Source organism: Talpa occidentalis, unplaced genomic scaffold (assembly GCF_014898055.3).
Source record: "Talpa occidentalis isolate TD23 unplaced genomic scaffold, MPIMG_talOcc4v2.1 talOcc4.9, whole genome shotgun sequence".
Classification (NCBI taxonomy): Eukaryota; Metazoa; Chordata; class Mammalia; order Eulipotyphla; family Talpidae; genus Talpa; species Talpa occidentalis.
Window position 1 is genome coordinate 63,630,637 of NW_023605305.1, and position 12,561 is coordinate 63,643,197.

The window sequence follows — 12,561 nt, forward strand, 5'->3', positions numbered from 1 at the left end:
GTACAGCTGAGAGCTACTCATCTAAATTCACATACCCAATGGTGTCAGAACTAAGATTAGAAATGAAGTTGTGATGTAAAATTGCATGTTCCTAGTCACTATTCATATTTTGGTTGATATTTATAAACATATGATGATACATATAGTAGAAATTCTATGCCTCTAATTATCCTGGCAATATTCCTTGGAGAACAACAATGACTAATAGGACCCTGTAACATGTCTTACCTTTCTAAGGCATAAGAAGATAGACAAAAGCCATAGAGAATTCTGCGTTGACATTCCCCAAACTACACTACGCTTTCTCCCTTTTCCCTTCCTCTCCCTTCTTCCCTCCACCCTTCCTGGCTCACTATCTCCCGCCCTCATTCCCTTTCTGTATTTTTTTCTCCTTTGTTTTGTCATCCTCTCTATTGTTTTTCTTCACAACTACCAGTTAGATTTTGTCCTAACAATTTCTAATTATAAGGAATGTCCTTCGCTCCAGAAGGTACTCTTCATGTGCTTTTGATTGATGACCACTCAATCAGTGACTGAATTGGCTGAATCCCCTTCAACTTAATGCGGTAACAGAAGCTGCGTACATCTTTTCTTTCTGCTGTGTAAAGGCTTAGCGTGTACTATAAGAGATCACCATCTCCACAGGGCATCCAGACATGTGAAAAAGGACTCCAATACATGGCAGGGATCAAGATTAGTAGGTGTAGCATTTAAGTAAAAAAGAGAATGATGAGAGTGGAAGAGAGTCTTCATTTAAACAAGGTCCTGAAGATTGGAAAGTATTTCGGTAGATAGAAATGGACAAGAGTAATCCTAGAGAAGGAAATAGGAGCGAATGAATAAAGACAAACATGTAGAAGAGGTAGTAAGGAAAATCCATTATCTGTTGTGGTTTAAAAGGGATAAATAAAAATATAAGAGTATGCTGCTAGAAGAAGATTATAAGATGAATTGAGAAAACAAAGAGGAATTAACTATTTTTTTCACTGAAAGGAAATTAGATGAAATTCCAGTACTATCGTTGTTGAAAGATATTTAATGCCTTTTCCACTTCCATCAGCATTGCCACTGGCACCATAATCACTATTATTAAACTTTATGCTTACGTAGCCTTTTACAGTTTCTCATTCATGACTTCATTGCAACTTTAAAACCTCTTTACTCATTGATGGTAAGGTTTTGGTAGAAAGTAAGAAGAATTGCAAGTACTACTATATTTAATGATAAAAGTATATATGGGGTCTTGCTATTGTTAAAGGTAATTCTGTCTTCAGGCAGTGACTTGATGTGACAAGGTGTGATTCTTTGGATCTCTGCTTTGACCTTGGTTCCAGATTTATTCTAAGACCCTTTAGGAGCCTGTGTTGCTGCTTTGTGGGATACATGCTACCTCTGTCTCAGTATTTCTAGCAGAAATCTCAGAGGACAAGGTTAAGTTTTCTGCAACCCCCTGAATCACGCTGGTGAGTGTTTGGTTCAGTGATCCTGTGCCCCAAGCATGGGTTAAGGGTGGGGTCAGTTTCAGAGAACTCACACACATCCCCATTGGGAAATGGAGTGAGTATGGGTGGGATGAATGTTAAAGGGGGGTACTAAAGAATATCCGTTAAAGAAATTAAGGTACTATTGCCATTTTATGGCTAAGAAATGGAGGGTCATAGTCCTGTCAGTTGCACAAAGATGAGATAGCACCCTTTTTGCTAAAAAGATCAGACACATTGAGAGAAGAAAAAAGACCTATGTGCGTGTAGAAACGCAGAAGATTAAGGCACATTACTATCCTCCCTGGGTAGACAGGACAGACACATATCATGGGCTGTGATCCTGAACAAGTTATTTAACTTATTTTAGCTCCTATTTTATTTGCTGGAAAACTAGATACAATAGCAGCACCCACTTCACAGAGTTGTTGAGAGGATTCAATGTATTTACAAATACAGTGACCAGATACTTTCTGTTCATTATGTGTTCAAGTTTCACAACATCAAGGAGGTAAATGAGGACATCTAGTTAGGAGAAGATATTAGGTCTGGTATGATTGTCAGCCACAGGTACCCTAAACCAAAGACTTGCAATTCCAAGCCTTGCCCCTTCTCTTCCTATTGCACTGAGCAGACTCTAAATGCAATCTTCGCTCTCTGCATCTTTGCCTTGTAGCGACAGGAGCCACATTGAGGGAAGTACACATGCAAATTATTATTAGCATGAAAACGATAATTACTATTTTTTACATTTGCATCATCACAGATGATCTTTGTGTTAGCAATGAATGACTGAACTAAAGGACCTGTAATTTCATTCAGACAGTCATTAATTCTAAATAAGAAATTCATCTACTGTCACTCATGTTGCTTAAACAAGGCAAAGAGTGACTGCAGAACAATCTTAGCCTATAAGGGCTAGAACAGGAACTGGAAATCAGCTTGCCCAACCTTTTAATTTACATATGAGGGTCAAAATGGGAATATTCACACATTTAATTAGTGGCAGAGCTGGGACTAACCCATTTTCTTTACTTTTTTGCCAAAGTCTTGCCATTAAAGCACAAATGCTGATCATCTGACTCCTATCTGGCTTGAAATTCCCCGATTATTTAAAACATATTGTGGACATAGGATAGAGACACTTAATAGGCTAAATGTTCCAAAATGAAAATATATTGAGATTCCTTCACACATTTCCTTGTGCTGTATTAATTTTACCTTGATTATTTCTGCAATGCACGTGTGGGGGAGGGGGATGGGTATCTTTATATATGAATGGTCTCATTTGAGTCTTGAACATGTAAAGGTATGAACTAAAAACATTTTATATTAAAGCAGAGCAAATTGCTTATGGTAACCATTGCATAATGAAGGAACACAATGAAGAATTACAGTTCAAATTACTTATCAGGTCTCTTCCATTTTCTAAGTTTTTAAAGTAGAAAATTGCACAGTATAATTACAGTAAGTTAATTTGCATTCATATTACAATTCAATGAGCAATTACATTCTTTTTTATTTAAAAAAATATTTTATAAAGTGTGATTTGCATCAGTATGTTTCCATGAAAGAGTAGCAACTTTTTCCTTGTGAGGTTTTCATACAAATTCAACTATGTAACCTATACCTCCTGGTACAGAGTTATAGATTTTACTGGCTTTTTGGGACAGGGGAGAAGACAACCTTTTCAAATGTGACTATGATTGAAGAGCCTTTGGACCTCTTAAGTAGCTTTTCAAGAAATCACGGAATGTTAGGATTTGGAAGGAAGTCTGAGATACCTTCTTACTCAAGACTGCTTTCTACTCTTCACTCCTACTATCTGAAGCTTGAGTTTTTCTATCTCATTTCTGCCAAGATAGCATCAATCTATATTTGATTAAATCCTGTGCCAGGATAATCTTTACCTTCGGATGATACTCATGCCATTGCTGGACAGTGCTTTCCCTCTGTGGAGGGTGTTCCATTTTGGTCTAATCATTCTTGCATTAATGTACTTTTAAAAGTACATTCACTGCTTTAGCAGTGCCATGCATGACATAGCGCACTCTTTTACACTGAGAGTATAATAACATTGTATTTAGGACATGCAATTTTAGCACTAATATCTGTGCTGGGTCACAGCAGAGTGTGCCCATAGGACTTGGGGGCTGATCATCAGCTCTACTCTCTCTATTTAATTTTAAATTAAAATAAAATAGACATATATTAAAATGCCTGGGTGCTAAGAGTAGTTTCATCAGTTTTGATACATATAATTGCCAATGGAGCTAACATTACATTAAAGATACAGTATATTCCACAAAATAATTTGTACAGCTTTCCAGGCAATTCTCCTCCACAGAGGCAACTAGTGTTCTATTTTTTTTTTTTCCATCAGAGGTTTATTTTGTATATCCTTGGTCTTAATATAGATGGAATAATAATCACTTCTTTTTTTTTTTTGAGTCAGGCTTCTTTCTCTCAGTATGTTTTTTGAGATTTAGCCAGGTCATTGCATATTTCAGTCATCTGTCTTATTGTTTATTTCATGGTGTTCCACAGTTGAGTATTCTGTAATTTGTTTATCCATTCCACTGAGGAAAGACATTTGTGTTGTTTCCAGTTTGAGCTATTATGAATAAAGTTGTTATAACTTTTGTGTGTGTATGTATGTATGTGTGTGTGTGCATGTTTTATTTCTCCTGGGTAAATATCTAGGAGTAGAATACTTATAAGTGCCCATCGAGTAGATATACACTAAGCTTGACATGTACCAGGAAGTTTTCTAAAATGGCAAGACCCTTTTGCACTTTCACTGGCAATGTATGAGAAATACATATATATAAATTAATATTTAATGTTAGAAGGTTTGTAAATTTTAGCCATTTTAGTGGATCTGAAGTGATATTATTGTTTTAGTGGCACATTCCTTATAGTTAATGATGTTGAGTTCCTTTTCGTGTGCCTACAGATCATTCAGATATCTTATTTTTTTATAGTGTCTGTGTTCTGTCCAATTAAATTAGGTCATTGATCATTTTTGTTATTAATTACTAGGAGTTATTTATATTTTCTTGCCATATATATGTATTATGGATATTTTCTCCAGATTTTTGTTTCACCATTAATTTTCTTAAAGGTAACTTTTGATTGGCACATTTATAGTTTCAATTTATTGCTTTTGCATAATTTTTGTGTTCTAAGAAATCTGTGTACACTCCCAAACCCAAACTGTGAACATATTCTCTACCAGTCTCCTCTAGATCTTCATCATTTTAGTGATTATATTTTGTTCTGTATATGGTGTGAGGATGGGCTTGAAGTTAATTTTTCCCATATGTTTATCTAGTCATTCCTCAGTGAACTGAATTGACACCTTTGTTTTTTAAAAAAGACTGCATGTGTGTTGGCCAATTCTGGCATCTCTACTTAGTGTCATTGATCAATTTATCTATGCTTAATGCTAATGGCATTAAAGATTATGAAAACTTTATAATAAGTATTGAAATCAGGTAGAATGAGCTCTTTAATTTTGCCTTCCTTTCTCAGGACAAATTCGGCTATACTATGTCTCTTTGCATTCCAACAAATATTTTAGAATTAACAATTTCTTGAAAAAGTCTGCTAGGATTTTTATTTGGGTTAAAAATAAAGAGGTCATTTTGGTGGGAACTGACACCTTGTCAACATTGAGTTTTCCAAACCATGAACATGGTATGTCTCTTCATTTATTTGGGTCTTATTTAATGTTTTTGTAAACATTTTGGAAGTTTGGGTGGAGAATTTGCATGACTTTTCTTCGATCTATTTCTAAATTGTTGTGGGTTTTTTTTTTTTTTTTTTTTTTTTTTTTGCTGTATACAGCATATAGATTTCATTTTCCAACTATTTGACTAGATATGTAACTGAAAATATTTACCCTCTCTGAATGTGATGATTTCATGTTTTTTAGAATTAGATCCTGTATAAATATATACAAATAGTTTTGCTGAGCCTCTTTAAAGTATTAAATTGGACAAAACGTAAGAAGTGTATATGTAATACTTGATTATAATTCTTTTGACCAAAAGTGAAAAACAAACAAAACCCCCAAACAATCCAACTCAACTGCCTTAAATAATAGGTGGAATATTTTGGCTTCTATATCTGAAAAAATTGCGTGAGGTTATGGTTGTTGGCTTTAGGCATGGTTAAACAAAAGCCCTTTAATGATAGCCTTATAAATCTCTATTTTTGTATCTTTTATTCTGATTTCCTTCTCTGTTAGTTTCATTCTCTGAAACCTTCTCTTTTGGAATGGATTCCTGCCATAACAGGATTACCATCTTTCCAATTTCCAGTCCAGTGGTAAAAAGAAATCATTTTTCCCAGTTGTTCTCTCAAAAGTACACAGGTCACCCATTTGAACATCTCTGAATTGAGGCCAAGAAATGCATTGCACCTGTCCATCCCTGGAGGTGAGGGTAGATTCAGCTCTACCAGAACAAAGTGGAAAAAGCATTATTGTTAGGAGGAATAGTTCCCCAAGGAAATCTGGGTGTTGTTTACAGAAGGGATAGGAATAGCCCTGGAGAGGCAAACAACAAACATCTGTCATACCTTTAACATAGCAGCCACAATGTAATAGCAACTGTATGACATCCTATGGTACACTGATTCTCCTTTGCTTCTGATATTCCAGAGGCATCAGAAACTCACTGAATTTCTGGTAGCTTTTATTCTACTCCTATATTCAAGCACTAACATCACCTTATCCATTTTATGAGTGAAAAAAATTTGGGGGATTGGAACTTAGGAGTCCTTTGACAATCACTTTAGCACTTCACTTTGTTTCTGCTGTGCATTTAGTTAAAAAAGAGCAGATTGGGAGCATAAATACAATTGCAGTGTTGCTGTTCTCCACCTCCTCCTTGAAAAAATAAAAGGAGTGCTATTTATAGCTACTGTAAACCAGAGTTAAGTTTAGTAATACTGCTAAATAACCTTTCCCTAGAATGAAGCCAAACCCATATCATAAAAGATGGGAACTCTATTTTGATGAGCGATGTAGAAATATTTTTTCATTGCTTATTTGACTTCAAGAGGAGAAACAATCATTGAATATTTTGTGTCCACAGAATGTAAGTAATGTAATCTGAAGTGTGGTTAATCTCAGGTTTACAATTTTTTCCTACTTTATAAATTAGTAGATGGTTTTACTTTCAAGCTAAATTTTGAAGTCCTAAACATAGCGAACAAGACCCTTTGAGATGTGTTGGTGGTGTTTCTCAAGCATAAGCTACAGCTATGCCCAGAGAAGAATCTCTTCTATGCTTTTGCACATTCTACTTTTCTCTGCCCAAAATATCCTTTCCTGCTTTGTCTGGTTACTCAGTTACCTTTTTTTCTTTTTTAAGATTTATTTATTTATTTATACAAGCACTGGGTACATTCAGAAGTGCGGGAGGGTGAGAGAATTCACCAGAGCCAGAGCGAGGAGCAGAATAGGCAGAGTGACGAAATACACTGCTGAGGGGAGCAGCGGGCACTGCAGGAGAGGTCTGCCACACCATGTGGGATTCTCACTAGCCGGCGGGCATCGAACCCGTGCTGCAGAGGCTGCAGACAGCTTCATAGCGCGGCACTCAACCGCTGCGCCACCAGGGAGGCCCTACTCAGTTATCTTTAAAGCTGATTTCACTTTCTTCAGGAATCTTTTTAACATCAACTCTGGGCTACAATGCCCTACCTGATGCTCCCATAGCATCCTGTCCTTGGCACAGTCATCCCATTTATTGCAGTGCAAGTCATTGTGTATTTCCTTCACTGGGCTATGAGTTGTTTGAAAGCAGGATTTTTTTTCCTCTTTGTTTTCTTTCTCTGTCAATGTCTAACATTATGCCTGCTATAAATAATCAGTAATTTTTTTTTCATATATGAATAGAATCTGAGTGTGAACATTAACTCAATGAGAGGCTTATACAACTTTGGTATTAACCTTTGAAATGCTGTGCATTTTATATGTTAGTATATTTTAAGCAACTGATATATCTCATAAGCTTGGTAGAAATGTTCCTACTGAACATTATTAAAAATTTTATTAGAGAGTTTTATGTGGGTAGAAATATTAGCATATTCCTGGCATATGCAAGTATACAAACTATTTAATAAACAGTGGCTATGTAATAATTTGTGTTTAAAACTCCCAGAGCTTACAGAAAGCATGAATTCATTTTATTAAACTCTATCCAATGACAGGTATATTTAAACAATTGAAGAAATAAATAGAACTTAAAATAATGTAGACTACAAAAAATGGACCACTTTGAATTTCTTGCTTTTGAGGAGATGTTATTTTTAGTTAGATTTATGATTTCTGACATTTGGTTTTGTTCTTGCTTTTAATCATGGGTCGATCTCAAACAGTGTGTGCATGCACACACACACACACGCGCGCACATACACACTTATATACTGCCCCTCTGAGTATCTTGAGAATAATGTACATAGGGAAGAATTATGTGAACTTCAATAAAACTCCTTTTTGCCCATCTGCATTCTACTCATTTCCATGTTTTTATTCGATTGACTCTGAGTTCCTTCTGATTTATAATCATTATATCCAATGCCTAGAATAGTGTCTGATATATAGAATGGAATCCACAGAAGCATGTTGATTTAAAATAAACTATTTTGGAAATAGCCTGGAAATATTACCACAATTTAGTGGGTGACTTTTTCCAGTACCAGCCATGTTCAATATATTATTTCATTGAAGTCTGAAAATAATCTCACAAAATAGGTGTCTCATGAAACTGTTGTCTGTTGAATGAACAGAAAACTTTGAAGTTCAGAGGTAAGTTACTTGTAAAAGATGACGCAGGTCCCTAAGATTTCATCCAGTATATAATGAGATTATCTCTTTTACCTTGCTGTTGTGAAAGTTAAGTAAGTTAATGTACAGAAAGTACCCAGAAAGATGCTTGGAAAATAATAAAGAAAATGTGTGTGTATGTATGTGTGTGTATCTGTCTATCTTTGCTGCTCTTTTTATTTTGCTGTTCTTCATAATAAATGATAAAGGAATGTATTTTTTTGCTTATGGCACACTTAATACAAATAACTTTGTTATTTAAAATAGAAGAAAAAAAATGCCCTGGCTTTTAGATAAGTTGTTCCTTGACTTGTTTAGTATAATAACTTAAAATAGATCTTCAGGATTTGGTTTGGTGAAAACTGCAGTTCTTCAGTGGGCAGCTTGTGTGCAGATAGAATTAATTTATGATGCTTTCTTCCAGTTTGGAGTTGGGAACACCTGCCATCTTTCATCCCATCAGATACCGGGAATTTGCCCTGCTTCCACACTGAATAGAGACAACATTTTCCATGAGCCTCCTTCATTTCTATTACTTGGCCAATTCAGTGTGCCCCATTTCCGTCAAGTCTGTAATCATAATATTTATTAAAAACAGAGCGAGGTATAAGGTAGGTGAAGGTCTGCTCCTCTTATATTCAGGGCCTTAAAAATATGCATAGGGCCTCCCGGGTGGCGCAGCGGTTGAGCGCTGGGTTGCGAAGCTGCCTGCAGCCTGTGAGACGCCGGTTCGATCCCCGGCTGCTCCCAGGCCACCAGAGGAGGGTCCCACAAGGTGCGCAGACCTCTCCTGGTGCCGGCTGCGCCCCTCAGGAGTGTACTTCGGTCCTTCTGCCTGCTCTGCTCCCTGCTCTGGCTCTGGTGAATTCTCTCGCCCTCCCGCGCCTCTGACTGTACCCAGTGCTTGTATAAATAAATAAATATATCTTTTAAAATATGCGTAAATGGTTTCCATGCCCCACAGCTGTTCTCAAAGCACTGGGAAACTTTTGGTAGTGTCAATGAAAAGTGAGGTCTCTGTCCTATTACCTAAGGTTTGACATTTGTCCCACACAAGGAAAAAGCATAGTGGATTTCAACTCCCGTCCTATTTCAACCACACCTTTTCTGATTTGTCCATATCCCGTTTTCTATTTATGAAGTTCAGATCTGAGGTCTGTCTTTATAGATGAGGAAACGGAAGTGTTTTATTAATCTTCAAAGATTTGGCCCCTGAACTTCCTACTTCAATGAATCTTAGGGTTTGATGGCAACTCTTCCCACTCTCTAGAACTTTGGAAAAGTTGGAGTCGCTTGAGTCACTTTCCATGGTCCCTGCCACTACATTGTGGCTGGTCAAACTCCTAAGTAGATGGAAACAAGTGGGGGCACCTGCCTTGCACCTTCTTGGGCGTTTCCTTTCATCCACTATTTCCCCAAGATTGCATCCTGCCAATGACCTCACAAATTTTTCTTGTCTCTATGTAAATTGCTATCTTTTTAGGAGGTACATGACAGCCTCCGTTTGCTCGGCCTCCATTTGTATGGAAGCTGTTATTACGGAATAAGTTTAATGGGTCGTGAATTTTGTGGAGAAAGGGAGGGTCTCCGGATGACTTTGTATGTACCAGCCATGGACCTATTGGCTCCACAAGGAGTACATTAGGCTAAATATTTTTAGCCCATTGACTCTGGAGGTAATAACCCTAAATGCTTCATTAAATTTTCATGGGTGAGTGACAGAAGCGATGAGGGAAAAAAAAACAAAACCCAAATCCACCACATTAGCTTTATTATTACACAGCTGGAGGCCAGGAGTATGGTCCCTAAAAAGAATTTTTAAAAGTTTTTAAGGAACTGTTGCCTGCGTCTTCCTCCCCTTTTCAGAACTCAGCTCCACTGGGAAACGCGTGGTTATTTTTTTCCTCCCACACCTGCATTCTGGTCCCTAGAGAAGCCATTTACTGTGAATCCTGTCTCAAGGCAGAAAAATTGTCGTACCTACACAAGGCACATTCTCTGCGAGTTGGTAGATCCTTGTAAACTAGGAGCCGCGGTAGGAAGCAACTGTGTACCGGCGGGGGCCTTCTGAGCCTGTTCCCACCTAGAACCATCTACTTCCCAACATTGCAAGAAAGTGAGCCGGGCGGATGAAGGGATGAGGAGTGGGGGGCTAATTGGGGCCTGGATACCCTCGGGGACAAGAGTCTCTGTAGGGTTGATGAAAAAAAGTGGCAGATGCAAGTCTTCTCCCTCCCTCTTCGCCCAAGTTTGCTAAGGAAGCCTCAGTGGGGACTGTAGTTGCCAATCAGGGCAGGCGGCTGGAGCTGGCGCCCCCTCCCGCGAAGGGCCTTGGGGGTACCAGGCCCTAGCGGAGCCTCCTCTGTTTTCGCCGACAGGCTTTCATTATATTTGGGCGTGCGTGTGTTTAGAGGCTTGGATAAGAGTAGACCCTGGAGAAAAAGGGGAGAGGCCGGGCGGGAGCTGCTGGGGCGGTGGTGGCGGTGGAGCAAACACTGCATACTTTGTGAAAGCCGAGTCTGGTCGCTTTCAGCCCTTCGCTCCCGCCCCCCACCCCGCCGGCGCTGCAGGGGCGGAGACCCCTGGCTCTCCGCGGGGCTCTCCCCTTTCCGCGCCCGGACGGGGAGCGAGCGCCAGGGCTCGGGAGGCGCGACTGCGAACCGCGGCGCCCCCGCTCGCCCGCAGACCTCCTCCTCCACGTTGCCACCGCGACTCGCCAGAGCTCTCGGAGCGCGCCCGGGCGGGAGAGGGAGCGGGAGCTGCGAGGCCGGCGCGAGGGGCGCGCCGCGGGCGGCCGGGCGGCGGCGGAGAAGCCAGCAGGTGAGCGGCGCCGCGGGGCGCCGGGCGGCCGGGGGGCCGCGGGGCGGCGGGGCGGGGGCCGCGGGAGGAGGCGGGTCCGCGCGCGGGGCGGGCTCCTCCCCCTGCTCTGACGCGGGGCCCGTGGCTCCCGAGGAGGATGGACCCAGCTCGGCTCTCGCCGGGGCTTCCCCGGGCTGGAGAGCGCGCCTGAGTGCCGCCGCCCGCCGGGCATGGAGAGCCGCTTCCTGGGCGGCCGCGGCTGCGGAGGAACATGCTCCTGGCGAGCCGAGGTGAGGGGCGGCGGGGGCGCGCGCAGCGCGAGAGTTTCGCGCCGGCAGGTGTCCGGCGGGGCCCCGGCGCCCGGGGGATTTCTCTGGGGCCCCGCGGCGAGGAGGAGGGCTTCTGGGGCCCCTCTCTCGGGAGTTTGGCACGGGTTACCGTGAGGATGGCGACTGCGATTTTCCGCCTACTCTCTCCACTTGCTGGTGCGAGAGGGGCGACCTCTGCCCCGTCTCCCTGGGGCTCCCCTTCTCCGCACTTCTCACCAGGGTGCCTTCCCTTTGCCAGACCTGCTCACTCTGGACACTCGTCTCGTCCCAAGACTCCCTGCATTCTGCCGCCGCGGGCCCGCCTCCAACCCTATCCACGACCCTTCTTTTTCCCCACTCCAAAACCTCCCCGCTGCTCCCGAACCCTTCACCCGGCCTCGTAGCTGTGGCCCCGAACCCGACTCTGTTTCCTACTCAGCCAACCCGGGTTTTACTTCCCTGTTCCTCGGTGGGGCTGCGATTCTGCACGCAACCTGTCCAAAACCCCGCATCGGTCCCAGTAACCCCAGCCGTTTCGAGGATATCGTAAGAGCTAGACCTCACGTCCCCTGGGCCCCAGCCCGCCTCGGGGTCCTCCACACATTCGGCCTTGAGCCGCTCCCCCACGTCCATTCCACGCCCCGGGCTCCCGGGCTCCACACTCCGCTCCCCAGCCCGCCCCCCTGGCTTCTCCAGACTGGACGCTGCGCCCGGGATGCAGAGCTCAGGGTTTTGTTTTTTTTTTCCCCCTCTACTGGGGAAACTTTAAAATTCCGGTGGTTAGATTCATAAAGGAGGATTCTAAAAGGAGGACTCAAACGTCGAAACAATCTGGAGTCAGGGAGTCAGAGATGGGCATGGGATGGTGTCGCGGCTTCGGACAGGGCCTTTGCTGAGTAGCCAAGTCCACTGCACAGCGACGGTGGTGGTTGCGGTCGCGCCTCTGCTCCTGCGAGCTGGCTCCGTCCCGCCGAGTATTATTGTGACCCCTGGTGGGAGGGCGAGTCTTTTCTCTGCACTTTTTAAAGCGCCGCCCCACCCCCCTTTTTTTCATTTCATGTCTTTTTTTTTTTCTTTTCCTTTTTCCCCTTTTGGTGGTGCTGAAGGACGGGACCAGGGTTATGGGGGGCAAATG

At 42.0% G+C, this 12,561-nt stretch overlaps 1 protein-coding gene across 5 annotated transcripts in view; it reads left to right on the forward strand.

Annotated features, from left to right (window-relative positions):
- The window catches only part of DAB1 (DAB adaptor protein 1), a 1,108,601-nt gene that overhangs the window by 698,690 nt on the left and 397,350 nt on the right, over positions 1-12,561 (forward strand). For 2 of the 5 annotated variants that reach the window (XM_054691846.1, XM_054691844.1), the window contains exon 1: positions 11,340-11,408. The exons of the other annotated variants lie outside the window; for them this stretch is intronic. The gene's annotated coding sequence lies outside the window, so the exon portion shown is untranslated. Of the gene's footprint in view, positions 1-11,339; positions 11,409-12,561 lie in introns of those variants that run through there. 5 annotated transcript variants of the gene reach the window in all.